Below are 25872 nucleotides of genomic sequence, written 5' to 3' on the forward strand. Positions count from 1 at the left end.
GGAAGGTCTAGGGACCATTAACGCAGCACATCTCTATCTTCTGTTTTGGTTTGATCACATTTACACTGCATTGGAAAACCATAAATGCCTGCAGAAGCAAGTCACTGGACCTTGGAAAAACAGCAGTGGACTGTTTTTCATTATTCCACACTGTTCATTGTTAGATTTGTTACACCAGAGACCGCTATTTCACTAGAAATGGCAGTTGGTGGCTGCACTGTCATTGCACAATTAACAAGAGCATGAGTCTCTGGCCAATGGAAGTTTCTTAGTAAAACTGGTGCTCTAAATAATGTTGTGGTTCAAGAAAATGATGATGATGAAGATAAAAATTTAAATAACACTTGAATGTGATGGGTTTTAAAGCCGCAAGCCACATGGTCTTGAGCAGATGTTGGCGACACCTTTTGTCATAAAAGCACCTTCAAACAAAATATTGATAAACATTAGTTCTCTCTAAACAAAACAGGAAACCATCACTTCATTCTGTGATTTTGGTTTGCTTCAACTTGCAATAATTTTGACATTGCCTTGAAGTTTCACTGTAAAAGAAATTTCTTATGATGATTGTACCGAAGACTGGGGCTCAGCTAAGTTTAAATGGAGAGAAAGGTTCTTAATTAAGCGGCACACAACAGAACATATAGAGGGAGACTTTAAGAAACCCTTTCCATGGGTGCACTTCCACTTACAACCATCTCCAAAAGAAAAATATTTTGCTGGACCTTAGTGCCTTCTATTGAAGAGTACGGCTAGGCGATGAATAGAATAAGCGATTAATTAATCAAATATTGCTTTAATATGGATTATTCTGTTTATCCGGTCAACCGGTAAAACTTTGACGAACCAAAAGAAAATCAAAATTAAATGCTTTTACCATAGAGAAATGGCCGAGTACATGTATATGAAGGGCAAAGTTTAGGTGAAATTTTAACCTAAAATAAACTGTAAGGGCAAGATTTGTAACTCCCGACAAGGTGCAGAGGGTTACATGTGCTCTGGCCACTTTAGCATATATTGAGTGTCTGTTTAGAGCAGCGAGAACAATCAAAGGAAGCCGCTCTTGCCGATGAATATCAACAAACCTTTTTGCCTCATGCAACTCAAGTTATAATCTGCGAGTGTGTCCTCAAACTGTTGTCAACTATGTATTGAAGTTGATTCATAATCAATTTGGTATACTGTTCATCAAACATTTAGCAAAGGCAAACAAAAATATATATAATTTTGAGTATGCATGGAAAGGAATGAGAATGATTAATCTATTATTAATCGGTTAAAGGAGGGCAATTATAATGAGGTTTAAATTTATAATCAATGCTCAGCCCTACAGTCCAGTCATTGTTGCTAGAAGCTGAAATGACCAAGCGACGACTGACAACAGTGGTACTGCCTTAACAAGAAAACTTCAACTAGCGATAAAAGATAACGTTCAGAAGAGATTGCAGTGGCATGATGCTTGACTCGGCCTGATCATCAGTCGTTTTCGACAACGGGCCTACCTGCCTTTGTAAGCGAACGTCTTTGGGATTGGGCTCTACAGCGCAGAATCATCTTGCAACGGTCATCTTCCTACCATCCAGCAGCTAATGGCATGGCAGAGAGGGTCATCCAAGACCTCAAACAATACATGACGATGTATCCAACCTTCAAAGGCGGATGGAAACGTTGCCTCACTTCAGAAGTGGCACATCACAACGTTCACGTACTGCCGCTCTTGGGTGCAGTCCATATTATGCGGTCTTTGAAGACGCTCCTAAATTGCCAGCGGTCCACCAGTTGGGAATTTGGAGAAACTGGAGCTGAGGGAACGAAGGAAAACAGTGAACAAAGGGTTCAAATATCGAGGCAGCATGAAGAAAAACTTCAGGGCTCGCCACGGCAGCCAGGTACCCAACGTGCAGCTGAATGACCTGGTCTTAGTCCGTAAAGGCCTCCTTGGGACAAACTTTAACCTCCTTGGCCCTTTTCGCGTTGTCAAGATGTCCAGCCAGCAAGGCATTTTGAAGACCATTGGATATTGAAATAGTGATGCCAACTCAAGTTTGCCACAATTGGCAATATTTTACTTTATCATCCCAGGAGGTATGAGTCTCAAAGTGTGGAAGTGTAAGGAGACCGAAGAAGACAAGGACTGAAATACAAGAAGGGAAGGAAGTGGATGTAAAATAAAATGAAAAGATGGTGACCATTCTTTTATAATGTGACTCCTGAGTTCTTATGTCTTAGAACACTACCTACATAACTTTTCTTGTTCTTGAGGGTAATGGTCACTTATTTGCTATCGCAAATATCAGCCAGCTATCCCTTGGGTAGTGCCCAGTTGTAAAACCTTCAAGGTAATAATGAAAAAAAATATTATCTAAAGCCTCTTTACACATACAACCACAGCTCTACATCAGGGCTATTAGTCAAGAGCTGGGAATAATGCTGATCTTGTTTATGCAGTGCTGACCTTGTGCTTTGTTTGTGTCCTACGACACTGATACAGTGGTGAATTAGTACTAAATTAGGTTCCTCAGCTCTGTGCTGTACATGTGTACCGGCCTCTAAAAAAAAACACTTTTTTTACATAAATTTTTTTGACCTGCGTGTCCCTCCAAGACAGTTTAAAAACATTTTTTTTCTTTTAAGTGTTTTTTTTTAAGTTAAACAATATAAAAGTGTTTAAGGAAAGGTGGTCACTCTTCACAGAGAAGCACTGGTATAGGCGTCGTAAGACGCGATTACACGACTGGGGGCTTCTACTTTTTTTGTGGCTTGTTGTTTTGAGTTTCCTTTGCCCGAAGAATGTTTTCCACTCTATTCGTGCCAGAAAAGAACACACGTTCCCAATGATGCCCCTAAATTCTTTATTTTTTGTAGGGACAGCAGGTTTGGTGACGTAGAACTCTAAACCAATCTCTGATAAGACTCAGATCTTAGTGTAAAGAAATATTTTCTCCCAAATTGGCACTCCTTTTCTAAGAGAGTAATTGTTTTCCTGCCAAGCATTCCATAATGCACTTTGTAGTAGCATCACTCACTTATTCCCTACGCTCTGCAATCACACACGCTTGAGGGGGGCTCGACAAAAATATAGGTCCGGACCCACGGATATCCGCACCTGTAGCCCAGCACATCTGCATCCAATTCACAATCCGCCAAATCTTATTTATTTTTATCCGCACCTGCCAGTTCACTGCAGATAACCGTGGGTAGTTCTTGGGCATTTGGTGAATCCGCAGTGCTTTACTTATGAAACTTCAGTACCCCCCCCTCCCCCTTGGAAGTTTAGACCGTATGCAGTTGAACCTTCATTATACAACATTTGTGGGAACGCGCCAAAGTGTCAAATAAAGAACCTGGAGTCGTATGACCCAAAAAGGCAATAATTATAGCACTTTAAAGGGATGCTGAACCAAAATCTGGATTCCATAAAACATGCGGCAAAAGCGTGCAACCGGATGCTACAAACACCAAAACATCACCCATACAGCAATATCTCGAACGGATAACCGTATTTTTCAAGAAAAGGAGGTGCATTTGACAGAGATGTTCCTCTCGTGTTTCTTCGAGAAGGAGAGGGAATGGCCTCGAGTCTTCTCCGTCTCGCTGCCTTGAGGGAGCGAGGCAAAGAAAGGAGAAAACTAGGTATATTCACGGTCACGCGCCTCGTCGGCCTGGTTCAATCTCGACCTCTTTTTCCAAAAATATGGCCGTCCATTCGAGATATTGCCTTACGAGTAGTGTTGTAGGAATTGTAGCGTCTTGCCTACATCTCCTGCATTGTCTTTTCCGAAATTCAAATTTCGGTTCACCATCCCTTTAACGAACCCGCGCTAATTTATAGTAAAATCCAGGACGTTGCATAAATTCAATCAATCAATCAATCAGTTTATTTCCTCTCCATCTGAGAGGGGAAGGCAGGGAAAAAAGCAGCATGTCGCTACTTGACGAAGCCCCCGCCTCCCCTTTACATCCGCAGAAGAAACACAACATATGAGTGAAAGAACAATGCAACATATATAAAAACAGATAATCGAGCGCTTACACAGGACAGTGGTGTCAATTATATACAGTGCGAAAGAGTTAAATAAGGTAAACATAATTGAAAGTAGCACACGCTTGCTCCAAGAGTTTAGTAATGAGCACATGCACTACAATGCACATTGACTTTGAAAAATATATACGCAACTGCCTCTGCACCTTCAAAACATGACAACACCTATTCAATAGATCACTCAAATAGGTCACGAATTTCCTTTTTGCTTGTGTTGGCCACGGAAATTCCCTTTGCCTCAAGGTTGTTTAAAATTCTTGGGAGAGTAAAAGCCAGTCTCTGGTCACCATAAGTAGTTCTGGAGCGCGGTGCGGCCCAGTTTCGCGAATGACGAGTGCTCTATGTTGCGTCTCGCGACTCCAAACCTGAGACTGAATTAAAAACGCTAATAGGGTTGTTTAATGATCTTTTATATGACATCAAAAGCTTGTAACTATAGTAATTGGTGATTTTTAACGTGTCAAGCTTTTTAAACAAAGATTTTGTGGAGTGATCATACGCTACATTACATATTATTCGTATTGCCCTCTTTTGCATTATAAAAAGTCTCTGAACGTTCGTTTTCGTAGTGGCACCCCAAACCAGGAAACAATAATCGAAATATGAGCAGAACAGGGCGTGATATAAAAGCAGCATTATCGAGGGGGGTAAGATATTACGGTATTTATATAAAACGCCTACAACCTTCGAGAGCTTGATGGTTGTGTCCTGCACCGTCTCATCCCACAGCATATGTTCATTAAAAGTTACGCCAAGCACCTTAGCATTTTTTACAATTTCCACATCTCGTGAGGCAAAAGAGAGCCCTACCGGCAGGCTGCTGGTGCAGCTTGTATTTTTTGCGCGGAAAATAATTGCCTTAGTTTTTGCAACATTTATTGTTAATGAATTTGCGGTGGTCCAAACGTTTAGACTCTGCAAGAATTGATTTGCTTTTCTTATAATGACGTCAATGCTAGTTCCAGAGAAAAACAAACTTGTATCATCTGCGTATATTATGTAGTTGACGCTATCATCTAAGTTCACTATGTCATTTATAAAAAGATTGAAGAGAAGGGGCCCGAGAATACTCCCTTGCGGTACTCCTGCCCTTATTTGGCGCATGTTTGAACGCTCCCCGTCAATTTCAACGTACTGATAACGGTCTTGTAAATAGCTTTCGATTAGGTTCAGGGCAACACCCCTGATGCCACAAAGGTCCAGTTTCTGCAGTAAAGTTTTATGATTAAGGCGATCGAATGCCTTCGAAAAATCGATAAATATGCCTAATGTTAGCAGTTTGTTTTCGATGTTTGTAAGTATCGATTCTTTCTGTTTTAGCAGCGCCAACTCTGTCGAGTACCCCTTTCGGAAACCGAATTGACAAGGGGTAATAATTGAGTGTTTTTCACAGAAAGCATATAGCCTCATGTGCATAATTTTTTCTAGTCCTTTGGCATAATCAATGTTCCACTCGATATGCAGTTTTATGGGCAATTTTATTTTGCCTATTACTGGTGCAATGACTTATACCAGAACATGCACCCATACTGTAAGTGGAAAGTATTATTACACAGCGTCCTGTGCTAATGAATATTGGGAGGGGTGAGGGGGGACGTAAATTATTTTTGGCTGTGCAACTGTACCTGTTTACAAGATCTGTGTGCCTTGTGTGGACTTCCAGAAAATGGGTCTGTTGATTCAGGAATGAAATTGGAACCATTCAATATTTTTGGTGTAATAGACACTAGATCTGTTTATGTTATGCCTCTGTGGTTGCAGCCTGTAGAATGTGGGAGATGCAAGCTGAGTGACATAGCCCTCAGTATGATGGAGATTCAAGTTTTAGGGCTGTAGGTTGTGGAATAAGCATTGCCAAAAAACCTCAAACGAGGAAAATGAGTTTAGCATTTACAAGGAGGCTGTCATGTTCGTAATATGCTGCGCAATGATACGTAAGGTGGAGCAAGCTGCATGGCTCGAACAACCTGAAGTTGTGCAATAACACATTGGTCACCAAGGTCTCTTAAGAGTGAGCTTCTGTGATTAATTTCAACCAGACGAAACATATATATGTACCGTGCAGAGCTTACATTGAAATTTGCCACTTGTCAGAGGCACGTGACTGTTTGATTATGTCCTTTGCACGGAAATTGACTAAATATCAAATTCAATCTTGGTTCGTACATCACATGCTTAAGTGCATGAAGCAAGTGATAGAGGTAAGGGACATGCTTCAAACCTACTTTAGGTGGACAACATCTCTGCAGCATCTGCTCTCTTCCCTATGTTACAACTAATGCACAGAGTATATAGGATGTGCAGTAAAGCACAGTTACATTGATATTCTTGACAGGCAGTAGATATCCAGAGGTTTGATTTTTTCTTTGGTGTTCTGCGTGCATGCAATTAATTATGTGTTTGTTTGTTTTCTTCTAGAAGCCGTGGTCGCAAGGCACCCATGACATTGAAGACTTCCGAACAAGGCACTATGAATGCATGGCTTGTAGCGGCACTGGAGCAAGCGACACGGTTCGGGTGAGCAGCAAGTGTAAAAGTTACACTGTAAACAGGAAATATAGACGTGTGCAACAAAGCACAGACACATAAAACTTTCATGTAGCAATAACAGTTTAATTTAACTAAACAGTGCATCAACAGAGCCTGACCCAAGAATGGGGAATTGGGGAACTGTCCAATGTGTAGAGTCTAACAGAAACAAGGATGGCGATAGAAACAAGTGGGGGCAACATGTTCAGATAGAACAATCATGTGGTGCCTATTTCTTGTTTTCAATTAAAGGGGGACATGGCCTGGGAGGGTCAACTTTTGAACCATTGTCTCAAATTGATTCAAACTTTCGGGGTGAATTGAACCCCATTGAATTGGTGACATCCAAAGTTTCAGTCTTATAGGCCAATTCTACAACATACTATGTTTAGCTAGCCCCAGAAAAAAGTTACTTTATTAGGAAATGTATTTAAGAAAAATAATAATTGCAATCCACAAAATGTTTGGTTTAATGTGAAGTAGAATACCCATAGTGGAACTTAAGGTAAAAGTTAATTGTAGAAAATGCAATTCTAGAGAAAACCAATAACACCAAAAAGAGCAAACGATTTTAACAAATTTAAGAGTTTTAAAATATTCAGTTTTTGTCATGAAGAATTTAGCTGTTTCAGATTATAAGTACCTTAACTTGTTCCTCAGGAAATTTCAGTCAAGGACACCACTGATGAAATCTTTACACTTTCAAGTCCAATGATACATTTCCTCATACGACATTTCCTGCCAAAAAGTGAAACTGAGAAAAATGCATTTGAAGTTTCAACTTTAGGTTTCTTTCTTTTCTGTGAGTCTAAGGTATGCAAAATTCACCTGGCGCATTGTTAGCACCTTCCTCTTCAAGACTTCCCTGTTCCCCTTGCAATAGTTACCAATTTGTGTCATTTGTAGGCTAGGTAACGTTTGTAGCAGGCATTCGTTGACAGATAAACTGGCAAGAACTAAGGCAAATCATACTAAAGAAGAGCAGCAAAGCAGGAATAGGGTCTGAAGTGAAAGATACTGTGAAAGGGTGTTACTGAAGATGACACAATATCACGTCACCGGGCAGGGCCACTCATAAACCCTGTTTCGGGTCTCAACCAATAAGATTGCTTATACGAAATTTTCAGAATTTTTTCCGTTTCATGTGTTGGGTCCTCTTGGCCATTGATACTTGTAAACTTCGAAAGCTTCTCCGTGCTAAATCTAGAGTAAATGGTACTTCCAATGAGGGTGAGATGTTGTGGCTAGGTTAAACGAGTATGAAGCAGTGCTAAATAAAAAAAACGCAAAAAACTTGCTCCCTGCTGACTTGGAGGGCTGCCGACATGTCGAAAATAATTTATTCCGAGATAAATCCTGCATGTTTATAAATGAAAGTTTCTGAAACCATTCTTTGGAAGTTAATAAGCATAAACATATCATTTTTGAAAAAAAAAATTTTCTCTGCAAATTTTGAATTCCGAGGCCATGTCCCCCCTTGAGTTTTTATAGGAGGTAGCAAAATATGTCCATGCACTAGAATGGACCTTACTTTTATAAAAAAAATTTCCATGTTTTTGTTAAAATGAATTGCGTCTGAGGAGGTGGAATTATGATTTTCCCAATTCTGCATAGACACACCTTTGAGCTCCGCAGGGTTATAAAACTTCCTACAATGTAAATATTTTTATGCATGCCCGGAAGTTTTTTAAATATAGAAAAAGTCAAACACTTTTTTGTGAAAATTTAAAAAAATTGTCATCCTCAATTTTTTTTTAAATTTTCCTTAATGAACACTTAGAAACATGTAATTCATAATCCACCAAGACATGTTGTATTTTATTGTTTTAAAATAAAGAAATAACGGTTTTGCCAGGTCTGTTGCAGTCAATTACTGTTGGAGGCGCTGTGTCTCAACAACTATTGGTTAGTCGAGCACCGTATCCACAGTGGCCATAGTTGGTCGCATTATTTCCCAGGCACCTCAAAGCATTATACAAAAAAAAATCTGTTTTTTTTTATTTGTGATGTGCCTGGTAGTGCCTATGAAAACTGAACTTCGTGATGCATCAGTCCTCGGGGTGCTGTGCTTGGTTGATTGCTCTCAACTGTGCTAATTTCTCAAAGTAGTATTTTAATGTGTGTAGCGTGTTGACAAAATGACTCAATTAATTTATCTAGACGTCACTATACTAAGTGCAATGGATTGTAGCAGCCCTTGCATGCTGTCTCAGGCAGCTTAGCGCATCAAGTGACAATGCGTTACAGCGCCCCTCTCCGAGGTCAGGACACTGAGTTGACTTGTGTGGCTCGTAGCGTCGTCTGTATTGTAAGGTATAACGAACAGATGAACAGGAAACATTATGAAGTTTGCCCCAATTGATGGCGGGCATGGCGGGGGCAAAACAATAGCAGGCTGTCTCTAGAAAGAAAATGATAAAGGGACGAAGAAGCAGAAAGCTAGGCAGCATCATTGGAGCAGCGTTATGCCTTCGCGCAAGTGGTGACTCTGGGATTTGTAATGCCACCGCACACTGGCTGATGTTTACACCACACGACTGAAGGCTGAACTCACTTAACACCATGGTATTGGGTCATTTCAGATGAGACTGAATAGTGGGTAAATGCTTGACATTTTTTATTTGGTTGATATTTTATATGTCATTCCCTAATTTATAGTATACACCAACTCATGTTTACAAACAAACCGGAGCGCCCCCAGCGGACGCCACTGGCGCCGCGCATGCGCGATGGTGTGTGGGCAAGAAGCTCGCCGTCGCCCACAAACAAACCATTGGAATGCAATGTTGTCACCGTCGGTGTGAGTCCCCCTGCCCTTTATCGCATTTGAATTGTTGATTCTACGTCTTCCTGGCAATGTCTGATAACTTCAGCGTCCTCAGCGAGATTACCGAGGCTCGTTAGACCGCAAAACTTTGCGTGAATAATGTGACATGCGGCGATTCATTCCATGTGGACGCCGCAGAATGTACGCTAAAGCCTGATTCGCATGATGCGATTTCGCTCGCAATTTTCAGTTGCGACTTCGCTCGAGCTGTGAAGGCGTGAACCGTAGCTGAAATGGTCGACGCCGATACTGATAATCGCAAGCAGAATTGGACCAGGCGAATGAGGCATAACAAGTCGGTGATGGCCACTGGTAACAATAAATGGTCAACATATCTTTGCATCTACTGTTTACATCGAGCCTGCTTACCAACCTTCAATCTTAGGTCTTTTGAGGCCTGCACTTACTTCTTATCGCAAGTACCGCGCCGGCATTTAATTTTCGGGCCGGTGTCGTCCAAAAGAGCAGACAAGCAGAATTGTTTGAGACAGTAGACGACAGTTCGAACAATCATGCGGCCGTTTGAACTTGAGGCGCACTGAACGTGGTCATTATATAATGGTCGGTACAACTTGGCGGTTTTTTGGCATTCATGTTGGAACAAAACAAATAAATTTGATGACCACAAGTGTTCGTGAATTCAACCCAAAGTGATTCCCGCCAAAGCAATTGTGGTCCGACGGCGTCTGGTTTTCCCTTTTCACGGCACATATCCACGTTCTCGGACATGCTTCATGCTCCTTTTTTTCATACTTTATATTGAATACAAAATATTTGCATATAACAAGCAGATTTAAAAATCCCCTTGATTAGAATATCTGAAACAAATTTCTTGTTCAGATGCCGCATTTTATAAATATGAGTTACGTATTAAAATAAGGACTTAGGAGAGTACAAGTGAAATCTCGGCAGCAACCTGCAGGGTTTCTATTTAAGTATGGTACAGTAGTGGAAGGCTTGTAAAAACTATAACAATATTAAATTTAAAAATATTCAACAGAAAAAAATATTCGCTTTAAATTCGTTTTGAACTCAAAATCCACTATACGTCAAACCCGTTTATATCAAACTCGCAAGAAAACGTCTGCCAGTTCGATATAGCGGGTTATTCAATTAGAAGTATTAATGAATTTGACTCTCAAAAATCCACTTTCTGCTGAAATAATACACAATGAAATAGTCTTGCATCTTCTGCTGCTTTTTCTTCATTGCATCCGCGATAACAATATTTTTCTACGCTATCGACGGACTCCTAAATTGAGGCCGCTGCCTTCTATATTCGCACATTAGGGCCGAACTATGCCGAGAGCACGGAGCACGTCCGAGCAGTAGCACCTGCAGAGCTTCCGTTTTGCTTTGCAAGTTGGCTTTCCCCTAAGGCAGGCAGCTGCGTTGGGGGAAAGCCAGCTAGCAAAGCAAGCTGGCTTTTTTTCTTCCGGGCGGCCGCCTCAACCTTCCCGGAAGAAAAGATGTTTTTTTCTTTTGCGGACGGAGTGGGAAGAGGAACCATGGAGCGCCCTCCCCCTGCTCCCTGCGCAAAATAGATTTTTTTTTTCTTCCGGGCGGTTCACCAACACCTCCCAGAAGAGAAGGCCGTAGCGCTCCTCTCGTGACGTCGCAAATAAAGGCCATCGGGGGTGCACGTCGAAGCGAAGGCAACGCGCGTGGGTCGATTGTCGTAAGGCCGTTTTAGTCACATAAGCGTGATTTATTAGCTAAAATGAAAGCTGCCCATAACAATGGGTCTAGAAAACATTGTATTTCACGGGCAAAGCATTACATCGCTAAATAATCGGTACAAAATGGCACGAAGTATCCGTATAAGACGCCTATACAAAGTGATTGTTTTAAGTTGAAAACATTGAGTCACGCAATTGTTGTAGGAATGCATAATTTATACAGAAATGCTTCAACAAAATTGTGAGACACGCAGTGAGTGGACACAGCAGAACAGATCAGTTAAAGATCAGGTAGACGTAGTCAACACGGACACGGCTAGAGGATATGTCACTTACGATCATGTAAACAAAATATAACTTCTTTTGTATACAATAATACTATTGCCGTAATACAGTTAAGGTCCTGGTATAAATGCGGTAAAGGCAATAAAATGACATTAGTATCAACAAACACGAAACCACAAAAAATGCACTTTGTATGATCACACAAACTTGTTATTCACGTTCCAGTGAAAACTAGAATGTTACAACGGATATTTACAAATGTCGACGCCACTGCACACGGATAGCGAGAAAGAACAAAATTCCACTCTATCACAAAATTTTAAAAGAAAGACTGCAGCACTTACTTGCATCCCACATGACCAAGAAAGCCCGTAAATAAGTTGTTTCTCACCTGTCGATCGTATCCATACGTCCCACAATATCTGGCACGAAAACATTTGAAGACCAGCTCCAAAAAGTCCCTCTTTGTCGAGGGAGAGGTCTATCGATAATCGACCAGTGTCATTGTTGGCTAGTTTCCACACACGTCACTCAAACAGTAGCAGGACTTGTTCCGCGAATCCACGTAAATGCCGTAGTATCAAGCGAACACAAAAACTACCCGAGACTGCGGTGACGACAGAAAAACGTAGGGAACAAGGATCAAAAGAACCCCACACGAGAGCAGCGGAGCAGTGTGGGAGGCTTAACGTTGTCGGCTCATCTCTTGCACGTGTGCGCTCCCCGCGGCGATGACTATATTTTTTCCGTTCTCTTCCCTTCTGAAAGTCCCAGTGTTCCTTTTCAGACAGTCCGCAGCTCGCACACAACATACATTTACCAGAATCGGAGCCCGTTGGAGGGAAGATGAAAATGTCTCACCGAACTGGTTCATTCGAAAGGTGTGGGGAGCTGCGGGACTGCACATAGTCCCGCGGTTATGGGGGTAATCATAAATATAAAATTGGTACTTTCAACCTTGGTAGCACATTGTATATTACATTTATATTATATATATATAATAAATTGTACAAGACAGTACTTTTAAGACATATTAATGTTGGATAAACGCGCACGAACCCCACCGTGCCGCTTAACAAGAAAAATGTTTTTCACGACGATGAGATATTTTTTTTCATATAGTTGCACCATGGCCTTCCTTCTCCGACATTGTGATGTAACCACTCGGAGCGCTACGGCCTTCTATCTTAGAGGTGTTAAGTCGATGCGTCCGCCCAGAAAAAAGAAGCCAGCGTGCTCTTCAAGCTGGCTTTCCCCCAATGCGGCCACAAACATTGGGGGAAAGCAAGCTTGCAGAGCAAAACGGCACTCTTGGCAGCTCGATATATCGGTAGTGGCTGCTATTTTTGTTCAATGTAACCGTAATTGTTGATATATATTATCGCTGTAACATTACTCTGCACAAAAGTTTTTCAACATAAGAAATAATTCCAAGTAAACGGGTTCAATATAGTCGGGTTTTACTGCACACACATACCTACAAAACATAGTTCCTGAATAATGTGCAAACATTTCTCTTGATGTGACAACGGTTTAGGTCAACTAGGGTCAGGACAAAGCAGCTTCGGCCTTCGACAGCACAGTTCATGGTGTTCTCGAACAACCTATTGCCAGGCAAGACTAACGAATGATGTGTCTAGCCCTACTCTTGCTCTTAACCAGGGTCCTGGGTGCTGGAAATCGGGGCAAGCAATCTTTCCAACTTTAAACATTTACTGTGTTTAGATGGCAGGAGCTGCTGAGGGTGATGTCATTCTTGTAGGACGTAATACCAACGGCATGTGCTCTTGAGAAAAATGCATATAGACATATCCGGTTACCAAATAGCACCGTAGTGCAGTCAAGGGTACGGGCTTGTACCGGAGGACGCTCTTCCACATATTCCCAACAGAACAGAAGCAAGTGTGTGAAGCAAAATGGTCTGATCTCCTCACTTTCAACAAAGCACACATGAAGGAAAGCTAGGTAATGTTATTCCCTGAAGTTTGACTGTCATTGCTACTTGAAAGTGTATTACATATCCGTCCTTTGCTTACTGTTAATGGTGTACTTGCCAAATAGGATTCCCTGTTCACTTGTTTATTTTTCACTTCAAATAAATTTACATATTTTTGTTGGCTCCTGCCATGAATTAGGGTGTGTTTCTGTAGCCCCCCCCCCCCCCCCCCCCCCCAAACAGAGGAGGCCAGCTGCATGACAAGAAATTGAATAGGCCAACAGGCAACCGGCAATCCACTGGTTAGAGGAACATGAGAGACACTAAATAAGCTATGCTCCAGAGTAACAACACTTAGGCCATCTTGTGGATTAAAATTATTATATTTAAATTATTTGGAGCTTTACTTAGAATTTCAAGGACAGCTTTTTGTCGTCCAGAATTGTTGAAGCGGTCCATGGCAGAGCTGTCTCACTCAATCTTCTGGCGGTGCCACAAGACACTCGGGGAGCGGAGTCCCTAAAAGCACATTCACACTTCCAAGTTCTGGTGGCCGCGCGACTGCTTTTTTGTCGCAAAAGCGAGCGGTTTTCACTCCATACCAGTCGCTTTTGCGATTATCACCGTCTCTCGGTGACCAAAATGCAGTCACGCAACCACTGCGTCTTGCAAGAATGAACAGACCTTGAGCGTGGCTTCTAGTGAGAGTCATTGGCCTAACCATCTTTGCCAAGTTTTTTCTATGGACACCCTACCAGCTTGGCTGTCAACCCAATGCCATTGCCGGCCACTGGCACCCTGCTAGTGCCACAGTGTCAACTCGGCAGCCAACCGAAAGCCGCCCTCGGCCAATGGCGTTCTGCTGGTACCACAACCTCAGGTTGGTGACCAACCCAAAACCGCCCTCGGCCACTAGGGTTCTGCAAGTGCCAGGATCTCGGGTCGGTGGCCGACCCAAAAGCTGCCCTCGGCCACTGGCGTCCTGCCGGTGCCACGATACCATCTCTGTTGCCGACCCAAAGTCGCCCTCGGCCACTGGTGTCCTCCTGGTGCCAGGATATCATCTCGGTGGCCGACCCAAATCCGCCCTCGGCCACTGGTGTTTTGCCAGTGCCATCAATATCATCTCGATGGCCGACCCAAATCCGCCCTCGGCCACTGGTGTTTTGCCAGTGCCATCAATATCATCATGGTGGCCGACCCAAATCCGCCCTCTGCCACTGGTGTTCTGCCGGTGCCCCCATATCATCTCGATGGCCGACCCAAATCCGCCCTTAGCAGCTGGTGTTTTGCCGGTGCCACGATATCATCTTGGTGGCCGACCCAAATCCGCCCTCGGCCACTGGTGTTCTGCCAATGCCACCATGCCAGCTCGGTGGCCGACCCAATACCGCCTTTGGCCCTTAGTCTTCTGCCGGTGCCCGGCCATTGGTGCTCAGCCGATGCCTGAGCCGGGGGTGCTCGGCCATGGGGCCCGGCCCTCCCAAAGCCCGCGCAGGTGGGCCTTTCTTATGCCGAGGGACCATAACGAGGTCGGCACCGACCTCTTTGGCCGGGCAATGGCCGATGAAAAATGGCTCGGCCATGGGGATATGGCCGTCCTTCGGCCGAGCTCCCCGTGCTACTTGGGCGGTTATTAGGTTGCCTCGGGACTTGATTCCGTGTCGTCTGCTAGATCATGAGCCACTAAAAGCTCGGAAAGTGTGGCGGCCTCTGGCCCCACAGAGTTCAGAGACTTGGTCGAGACCGTTGCGGAGCTAGATGACGGCAGCTCGCTGCAGTACCCGAGTCCTAGTTGGGATGAGCTTGGTGTGGTGCTCAATATTGTACCGCTTGAAGGAACGAAACGTTCAGGACCCTCCTGGACAGCGACCCTGAGGGACTCTTGGAAGACTGCAGCCGGGACAGCCGGCGGTACTGGTGGCTGGCTGCAAGATGGTGGACGTGTAGAGGGGCGCGGAAGGCCGCTTGGAAACCGGAATCAGGAACGCACCGGGGACTGGGGTGGCGGGAAGGCTACCGAAAACCACTACATCTTGCATGGTACAGGGTGCCGCAGGAACAGGAACGGTACCGGGCACCACAGGACTGGTGCCATGTACAACAGAAATGGGAAGGACACCGGTACCACAGAACTCGTGCCGGGTACGCCAGGAACGGGAAGGGCACCGGGTACTGCCGGTACATTGGCAGCACCATAGCAACATGGGCTGCAGGAGCAGTAGGATGAGGGACGACGCTTGTCACCGCAAGAACATGAGCGGCGCCAGGGTCCGCATGACTATGGGCCCCTATTGAAAATTTCATCAAGATAGTAATTTAGGACACCGACTCCCAGTCAGCAGCCTCGGTGGAACGTGCGCTGATGGTCAATCAGATGACGTCTGGCTGCCACTGCCAAGGAAATTTCACCAACAAGGGCAGCATTTATGTAAGAGCAAAGCTATGCGCACTCATAAATATCGCCAAATGCCTCGACAAAACAAAACGTTCCAGAAAAATAAAAAAAAGCAGGACCACCGGGGATCGAACCGGCGTCCACTTGCGTACAAAGGGGACACTTTGACCCCCATGCTATGCTATCGCTCAGGAAGCTTGATTTGACCATTCTTTTTATACGACTTAGCGGAGTGCGTATAGTCATTTCCGTCCGAAGTGCACTCCGGAGTGCGTATAGCTTCACTCTTTATACAAAGCTAAAATTCCGAGGTGGCAATCTTGGTTGGCTATGAAACGGTTCACAAGCCGAGGTGGCCATCTTGCATGGCTGTGAAACGGTTCACAAATCCTTGAAATGAATGTAATTCGTGACATCAAAAATCAGAAAAAGTGTGTACCCGTCTTTTGTTTTTTTGCCCCTTTTGAAATTTGCGTTTTTCGGGCAAAAAGGACATTCGTTTACAAACGGGACCACATGCACCATAAGAATGTTTCAAAGAAACGCCCTCGATGTCTGAACCTTTCGGGATGACCGTATACACCTTAACTCACAAAACCTATGCGACTCTGTTGAAGCTAGAGAGCTAGCATGGATGCTACGACAGACAGCCCTGGCTTCCACGGACGAACGCGAGCCGCAGAAATATCTGAACTACGCTCGCGGATGCTTTCTCTCTGCACTCTTCATGAAACAATAATAATGAGGTGCGACAGAGAGGTAAGGCCAATAGCCTATGCCAGATAGAAAGGTATAAACTTTCTAGCCCAAAACTCTCGGACGGAGCCAGGAGCATTTTAGTATTGCAGCGCGAGATTCCGAAAATGAGCGCATCGCTCTAACGAATGCCACGGCTGCAACTGCAGTTAAGCCTTCAGCATGTTATGCAAAGCATTCGTACATCACTCGCCGAACTTCAGCTCTACTCATCTGTCATGTAGAGTACTTTCGCGTCTTAGAACGCTCCTTCTGTTCGCGCGTCTCCGGCCCAGTAGACCTGGTACACCTTGTCTCAAGTACACCGCTAAAGTCCCTTACATCGTCGGAACTCACAACAGGCTGGGTCTTGTCGAGTAGAAATTCTACTAAAACATAAGACATTGTAGAGCCCGGGCAGGATCGATAGGTTGGAGCAAGCGGGCAAACACAACGAGTCGAGAGCGATCGTTCATGGAAGCTCGGTGAAGCCTCTATGGGCGAAGCGAAAGTGGCGTGTTCGGCGTTTCGGCGGGCTTCTGATTAAGGTATCGGTCGGTTGCCCGTCACATCTCTAACATCAGCGGCTTTATGGGCTCAAATCCCGAAATCGTTTTCTCAAGCACAGATTATTTTTCATATTCATAGATTTGACGAAATAGTGGTATCCGAACGAACTTTACGTCGTTTGACCGTACGTCTGTCTGCACGTCAAAGCTTTTTGACGTACCGTCAGAGACAATCGATGTACAATCAGAATCGCTACGAAGACATCTTTATGGCATTTCGCGGCGGCCGACTGTCACCAGGAAGCCATCAGAAAGCCGACAAGCGGAGTCTGACTGGAGTTTGACTGTCGGTCAGAGTAACTTGTTGGCCTATCAGACATGCTTGTCGTACAGTCAGGCACAGTCAGCGGTACACTTGAAAACATTGACGGCCAAACAGGGTTACATTGATGGATTTTTCATTCGAGACACCAGGCGTCACTGCAAAATGGCCAGGACTGGGTGACGTAGAAGCATGGGCGGCAACAGGGGCCGGAGTGGCATGGGCGGCAACAGTGGCCGTCGGGACAGGACCGGCATCAGGGGGCTCAAAAACAGGACCAGCAGTACGGGCCGCATAGACAGGAACGGCAGCAGGGGCCGCAAAAACGGGAACGGCAGCAGGGGCTGTACGGACAGGAGTGACGCTGGGGGCCGCAGCACGCAAAGTTTCAGGTGCCGGACCCTCAGGTGGCACGTGGCCCAGGGTCATGGCTGGAGCCGCATTGGTTGAAGTGGAGAACATGCCATCATTCATAAGCGAGAAAGGCTGACGTTGGGGTGGTTTCAATGTTGCACGTGTCATTTTGGCTGCATTTAATATGGTTCCATCATCTAATCTATATGTGGCTGGGCCTACTTGTTCATGTATATGTTGCGGTGGAGCATATTTGTTGGGCATTTTCCCTCTAATGCTGAGTTTGAAAACCTTTACTGATTGCCCAGGAGCAAAAGCAGGGTGCTTCACTGCTCGCCTGGAATCGGAACACTTCTTCATCTTCGCTTGATATTCCTTGACTCTATCAGGAAGCTCTTCCTGAACAACATGTGGAGGGACGACGGCCTCTGGGGTCCCTCGCCCTTGGAGATGCAGTCGCGTCCGGTGGGTGCGACCATGTAGATGAAATCTGGCGTTTCTGCAGTCGCGGCAAGGTGCGTACTCCGGTATACACCAAGATATTCTGTAATGGCTTCGGAAAGCGGCCGATGTTGGACGAGAGCCAGCTTAATAGAAGACTTAAGAACTCGATGATATCTTTCTACCTGTCTATTAGCTTGGGGACAGTAGAGGGATGACTTCGCATGTTTGATGCCATGCATCTTCAAGAATTTACTTAATTCCTCAGAAATGAATTGAGGACCGTTATCTGCCGTGATCTCCTGCGGCAGATCTTCGCGGGCAAAAACAGACTTCAAGAACCTTATGACTGTAGCAGTCGTGACGTTGTGGGCTGGTGCCACCTCAGTCCCCTTACTGTGGTAATCTAAAAGTGTAATGAAAAACCTCTCTTGAGCAGGGGCTCGTTCAGTGGGACGTACTATATCCATGCCCAGTTTTACCAAAGGATGGGTGGGGAATTTGACTGGTTGAAGAGGAGCCGGAGATGCCTTCGCAGGCTTGTCTGTCGACTGACATACCGAACAGTTCTGCACTTTGTTCCCGACCTGTTGATTTAGATGCGAACACCAATAAAGCTCCTTGGTGATGCTGGCGGTGCGCGAGATACCTTGATGTGTTTCGTGTGCTACATCAGTAACTTGATAATGGAGAGTGGACGGAACCACTATCTTCTCTCTTTGAAACAACAGGGCATCGGCGACTGAGAGGAGGGCTCTTACAACGAAATATGTTTTGAATTCAGGAGGCAACTTGTCCTTTAATGGCCATGTGTTTGAAAGATATCTCTTGACAACTGCTACTACAGGATGTATTAGAGTTTCTTCCTTGAACTCCTTCTGTGTGAGACATGCACAGACAATTGAAACTTCTTCTTCTTCAAAAGACAGGCCTTCTTCGGTATCTAGAACCGGAAGGCGAGACAAGGCGTCGGCAACTACGTTATCGCTGCCTTTACGATACTTCATTGTGAAATTATATTTGAAAAGTCTAGCAGTAAAACGACTGATGCGTCGTGGAAGGACACCTGTCCCTTGAGTGGACATTAGTGTGACGAGAGCTTGATGATCTGTCTTTATTTCGAAATGTCGACCCCAAAGATAAACGTGCAATCTCTCGCAAGACCAGAGGATAGCGAGAGCTTCTTTCTCTCCTGCTGAGTACTTCCGCTCTGCTTCGTAGAGAGAGCGGGAAGCGAAAGCAACAGTCTTTATTTGCTTCCCATTCTGTTGCTGCAGAATAGCCCCTGGTCCGTAATTGCGAGCGTATGAGGGGAAGAAAACTGGAAGATTGGGATTGAACATTGCAAGAATGGGTGCCTGTTAAACATAGGACTTGACACTTTGGAAACTGGACTCTACGTCGGACGACCAGACAAGAGATGATCGTTTGCGCAGACGCCTTCGGAGGGGATCTACGATAGTAGTACATCCATATGACCGCAGACAATTCCACCTTATCGCCACGCGCGTCGCCGACCAAGCGCGCTCGTGGCCGAATGGTTATCGTCTTTAAATCCTACGCAAGGGGCTCGAGGTTTGATGCCTAGGAGCGGACGCGCCTTTTTGTTATTTCTGTATATATTGAGTTCTGTCGAGAACCGTAGTTGTTGCTTATAGGTTAGAGTGTTCTATGGGCCGAACCCTAGGCTGATTTTTCAGGATACTCTGCTGGCAGCTGGCACACCGGTGAAAAGGAATGCCGGCCATTGTCCCCTACTCGGTCTCATCTAAAACAAATTGTGAAAACGGCAATTTGAAACTTTAGAGTTGCGCATTGGTAAAATGTCTGTCTCATACTCAGCAGGATACTGGCTCAATCCCCAATAAGCAAAAGTTCTTTTTTTTCTTTTCTTTTTTGTTGAGGCATTCGGCGATATTTACGACATTTCTTTTCTGCAATTAACACAAAAAAACTCATAATGTCGACGTAACCTCGCTGAACTAAATTGTATGGGACTCCCCTTCTTGATGTAAATGGAGGACAGTGGGGCTTGGGCCGCCGGCAGGCTGCCGCAAAGCGTCGTGTATGGGTGGTACAATCGGGTTAATATTTTTCTAATGAGCAGCCGCAGACTGTCGCCGCAAGGTGGCGTGAATGCAGGCCGGGGGGGGGGGGGGGGTTAACAGTGATACACGCGCCGTCCGAAACTGCCGGCATTCTTCCCCGGGCTGTTGTGCCATCTGCCGGCAAAAAAGTCCCACCGTGTTCGATCTTGCAGTTTTGTCGTCATCGTCACCTGCGACGCTAGCCTTCTTCTATTTTGTTTTGGGCACAAGTTTGCCTCGTTAAACGTTTGGTTTGCTTCAGTTTTCGTCGCCTCATCAATTGTCATTCGTGAAATTTTGGTGGAGGTCTAGGCTAACGCAGCCCATGAGGCGTACCCCTCCGAGGCTTCGCAGCGAAAGCCCAGTCCCCCGCTCAAGAGTACCATCCGCAGAAACTACCAAACCGCAAGGAAGCTGTCACACCCAAGGCCTACCCCCGGAATTCTGACTTTTGCCACCTAAGAACAAGCAGCCAACGAGGCCGACGATGGGAACCAGTCGTTGCAGACCTTGGTTGCCCCTGCCGTCGTATACGTCCTCGTTGCACCCTGGACTCAAACGCCTTTCTAAGGTGAGGTACACGAGGACATCAAGGATTGGCTGCCACACTATGAAAGTGTAGCCCGCCACGACGAATGGACGACTGAGCTGTACCTCCACAACCTCTAGTTCTCGCTTGAAGGCACTGCGAGGCACTGGTTTGATAACCACGAAGCCTCCTTCACTACATGGGAGTCCTGCCCCGCCGAATGGAAGCGGACGTTCATCAAACAAACCATCGGTAGCGAGCGGATGACCTTCCCCAAAGACGGGTGCAGGGCCCCAACGCATGACCAGTTTTGTTGAAGATGTCGTGTGCCTTATTGTACCCGAGCCGATCCAGAGGCAGCCGAGGAGAAGAAACTTCGCGTCCTTATGCCTGGCTTGAAGGGTGAATTTTTTGGAGTCCTCGTCCGCAGTCTTGACAGCCGTCGACGGTCTTGTGACTGCAACCAACAGCATTGATCATGCGCTGTCGTCCCGAGCAAGCCATTACCATCGACTTGCTAGTGTGACTGCTCCTCCAACCATCACATCTTTCCGACTGGACCTAAACACTGCCGGTGTCGACGGACTTCGGGAAATTGTCTGCGACATCGTCCGGGAAGACCTTCGCACGATGCTACCCGCTGCTGATCGCCTGTCCTCTCTCTCTCACTCACCGAGGTCGTGCGAAAGGAGGTTCACCAAGCCTTCCAGCCTGAGGCTCCTGTCACCGTATCAGCACCGGAGGAGACCACTAAATTAGTTAAGCCGCAGTGGTCCACCGAGCACCACCGCCTCCGTGTCCGTGCATGGCAGCTCCGCGACGTGAAGCTCCCTCGCCACGCAGTATCCCCGACGCCAGGAAGATCGGGCGCTTGTCCGCCGAGAACAAGCTTCGTCATGAAAGACAGACCCGTGGCGAACAGCCGCCCGACGCCCCCTCTGCTACCTCTGCAAGGAAGCCAACCCCATCTATCGTGGATGCTCCTACTGCCGACTTGTGCTGCGTGGGTTCGAACTGAACGACCACGCCCGAGGTACGGCGAACGCCCTCACAACATCGAAAAGTACCTCCGACGTTAGCCATCCTCGGCACCGCCTCTCCGTTGTGAATCCCACTCACCATCACCAAGACGTTCAGCGTCTCCAGTGCCGCGACCTCGCCGACAGAGCGTGTATCCCAGGGACTCCGGAACTGGGGGGGGGGGGGGGGGCAGGGGGGCCAGATTTTCCCCAAGATTTCTCAGGATGGGGCTGCCCCCCCCCCCCCCCCCCCGGCTCCAAATTCGAAGAAACTCAAAGCTGCTTATTCATCTATTGTAATTCCTCCAGTCACCGAGGCGGCACAAGAGGCCGGATCAACGCCAAGTAACCTTCTTCCGCTTTGCCCAACAAGGTGGTCTGTCATTATGAAGTCAATGAAAAGGTTTGCTGAAAACTGAGTTCAGGAGTCACTGAACGAGCTGCTACAGGCAGAATATTCGATTGCAGACAACACCAGGGCCATTTTGAAGGGTTATATGAGAGGCTTCTGAAAATGTTTGAAACGCTGCTAGGAATAAACATTTATATAGCTTTGTTTGGTCTTTTTGAAGAACTTGCGAGGGTACTGTAACGTTCAACGTTTCGCGCCGCAGGTATCAAAGAGGCTAAAGAGACAATCTGCGAGGCAATGTCCCGTCTGCGGTCTGATGTCGCGTCTGAAGAGCTGTGGGACTGCGCGAGCTCAACTGCAATGCCGCTAGGTTTGAAGGACCCTCGCAGTGCAAGGCCGACAAAACCGCCAAAAAGGCTCGAAATGAGCAACCAACCTTTTCCACCAGTTGTACTCGATTGCAAGGCAGCGTTACGGAAGGAGTACTTTGCGGCTGTAGATTGCATTCTTAGTGAAACTCAACGGCGGTTTGAATAGCCAGGTACGAAGCAGGGAGGGGGGGGGGGGGGTGGCTAGTAAAACTAGACAGCATCTTGATTAACGCTACGGGGGAAGACAGTTCACAACAGATAACCTGAAAGAGGCCCTCGGAGCTGCATGCATGTCATTTTGATGTGGCCCGACTGTCTGCCCAGTTTTTTACTTTTGCCGGCTCTTTTATGAAACCTTGATTCCCTCACAATTGACGCCATATTTAGGCCACTACGGACAAAATCCGACAAAAGTCGTGACCTCCTGGACCAAGTCGTAAAATATATGAAACTTCTTCATTCTGTGCCTGCATCTGTCGCTTCGGGGGAGCGCTCGTTTAGTGCCTTACGCCGAATTAAAACGTATCTACGCAGCCGCATGAGTCAGGGTTGGCTAACACGCCTCCTCATTTTGCACATTCAAAAAGGAAGAACGTCGAGCTCAACCTGGACGACATCATCAAGGAATTTGTCTCCAGGACTGCTGAGCGGTCGGCGATATTTGGTCTTCCTTGAGACGATCAACACACGTCGCTTTGGGGCCTACATATAGATTAGTTTCCTTCATCAGGCTTTTGTGCACATTTTCAAAATATGTATTAAGATGTCATTGTACATATGTAATTACCTTGGCTTAATTTTTCATTTCATAGCGTGGATGTCTTTTTGTTTGAACATTTCAAGAAAAATAAACGTGATTATTCGCAAACTCGATTTTGCAATGCTGTGTATCCTTGTAGGAATTCTGAAATTTTCTGAAGCACTATGCATAAGCGTTTTCGCCATATTACATAGTTTTAGTGGATCATACGTAAAAGGTTTGAAGGTCGAAAAGTACATGTGCAAAACGCAATATTGCGTTCTACGCGTGTGCATTTCCGACCCGCAATTGTATTGCCTACGAGCCACTAAAACTTCTACTGTTGTTATAAAGCAGGAAGGAAAAGTGATTGCACATGCGAAGTAAGGAACTTCATGCAAATAATATTTGATTTTTTAATAAAGAGTAACTAAAAATAAAACAACAGAAATTCGGCTCGCCTAAGATATACATTGATAAGGATCGATAGCTGGGCGAGTTGGTGAGAGTTCATGTTGAAAAACAGCGCGACTGGGACGAGGACACACAGAGACGAAGAGAACACAAGACAAAGCGCTGACTAGCAACTGGTTCGTTATTACAACATAAGGAAGAATGACAATGAAACGAAAAACATGGAGTCAAACGTTCGCGCGCTCGCTTGGCGCCTCGTGGAATATGCCCCTTTCTTCTTTTTTCTTTTTCATCCGATTGTAGACTGGTGTTTTTCTTTCCTCAGGAGCTGTCCTCGTCCAAGTCGCGTTGTTTTTCAACATGAACTCTCACCAACTCGCCCAGCTATCAATTCTTATCAATTTCATTTCTTCTACAAAGGGCTCTTTTGTATGTTCTCACGACTGTATTTCCAACCCTTCCATGTTATCATCGCTCATTGCTATCCACGTGTGCAAGGCAAGGGCGGCCTCCTGGTATGCAAGATCTTCGTCCTGCCCATCGGACCTACAAGTCCCATGAGGATGGTTGGTACCGTCTCCGGGTCACTCGAGAAGACTGTTTCGAGTTCTGTGCTCTGAATGGTAGCAGCAAGTCCGCCCTTTCAAGGAATGCCTTCAGATCGCCTGCTCTCGAGGAAGAAATCAACACCAAACCTCTCGTCTTTTAGCAGGATGGTCAAGGACCACAGCACAGGCCACTGAGTTCCTTTGGAACCAGGTTCGCCTTACATTACCACCTAAGTAGAGATCACATCCAAAGGAAGGTAACGTTGTCGTCTTGGGCGATCTACCTGTCCCAGAACCACACCAGCACATCCTGAAAAAAGGACCGAAGTTTTGCTTCGAGCCCACCCTTAAACGCGTTGACAAATTGGTTTTGTCCAGGGTCATTTCACGGAATGTACCAGAAAAAGACAAACCTAGGTGCATCACCGACTGTGTAGACGTCTTACTGAAACGTGAAGGTAGCCCCAAAAGATCACGCAGTTTAAATCCTACAATTAACTTTCTCTCATCCAACAACTTGAATGTTATGTTACCCGACAAAGAGGGGTGTTTTGTAGTCATACCGAATGGTTCATTCTCCGAGAAAGCTCATATAGCTATCCAAAAAATTTTAGAGAGTCATCGGAACGTCCAGCTGAGATAAAAAGAAGAACCATTAAGTTTCTCACTCAACTCAACTTACACAAAGTCGCGTCAGCAGCCCAAAAAGGAGAAGACCTCACGTTAATAGTGTTTTTCTCCGCTAAAACCCATAAAACCGGAATCCCTTCCCGCACCATAGTATCGGAACGCAACATTTGGGAACACCCAATCTCGGGATATTTACAAAAACACCTAAATTCCCTTGCACTCGCTGACCTTTACGTATCCCCAACACCCAAGGTGGTTATCAATTTTCTACAAGACAGCAATCTTGAGGGGTGCACAGCATTCAGCATTGATGTGGAAGACTTATACTACTCTTTGCCTCATGATGACGTCATGGTAAGCGTTCAAGAGTGCATTTTGGAGTATAACAACAAAACAAAGTTTAGAACGCAATGCGGAATAACAGTTGAACATTTCCTTGAACTATTATCTGTTTATTTAAAATCTACTTTATAGCGTGGGAAAAAAAGTGTTCGCTCAAAGGTCAGGTGTTTGTATAAGGACAAGAGTAGCGCCTGTACTAAGCGATATTTTCTTTGGGGAAAATAGATAGAGCTCTAGTTCAAAAATTGGAAAAGCACACCATTAAGATATTTAGATATGTTGATGATTTTTTGGTATTTGTTGAAGCCTCCGGTTGCGAGAAAAAAAAACACTAGATTACGTCCTTAAAGTATTCCATGCGCTTGGCCAAGGCCTTAGGTTCAAATATCAACACTTGTCTTGATGCGAAAGATATTTTGTGTTTCATCTGAATATTCGTTCAATAAAAAGCAAGATAGACGACATTATCACTCTTCTTGAAACGTGTCAAGTTAAGTTCGACATCATAATGTTTTCTGAAACTTGGTGTCGAAACGAACAGGATATGTTTGTTTTGCCAGGCTATAATAACTTCTTTCTGAACAGAAGTGAACGGAGAGGGGGAGGTGTTTTGATCATTGTCACTAAAGCCCTTCAGTCTGAAATGCTTCCTTCATTTTCCGAAATTACTGATGATTATGAAATTTTGAGTGTGCGATGCAAAAATCAAATTTTTTCTGTTGTTTATCGCCCACCATCAGAAATTTTCTGCAATTTTCTGCCTTTTTTTGACAGCTATTTGGAA

At 45.3% G+C, this 25872-nt stretch overlaps 1 pseudogene; it reads left to right on the forward strand.

The window, feature by feature from the left end:
- Positions 1–14072: 14072 nt before the first annotated feature.
- Positions 14073–23090, forward strand: LOC121835222 (annotated as a pseudogene).
- The last annotated feature ends 2782 nt before the right edge of the window (positions 23091–25872 follow it).

Source organism: Ixodes scapularis, unplaced genomic scaffold, assembly GCF_016920785.2.
Source record: "Ixodes scapularis isolate PalLabHiFi unplaced genomic scaffold, ASM1692078v2 PGA_scaffold12__126_contigs__length_90152505, whole genome shotgun sequence".
NCBI classification, from domain to species: domain Eukaryota; kingdom Metazoa; phylum Arthropoda; class Arachnida; order Ixodida; family Ixodidae; genus Ixodes; species Ixodes scapularis.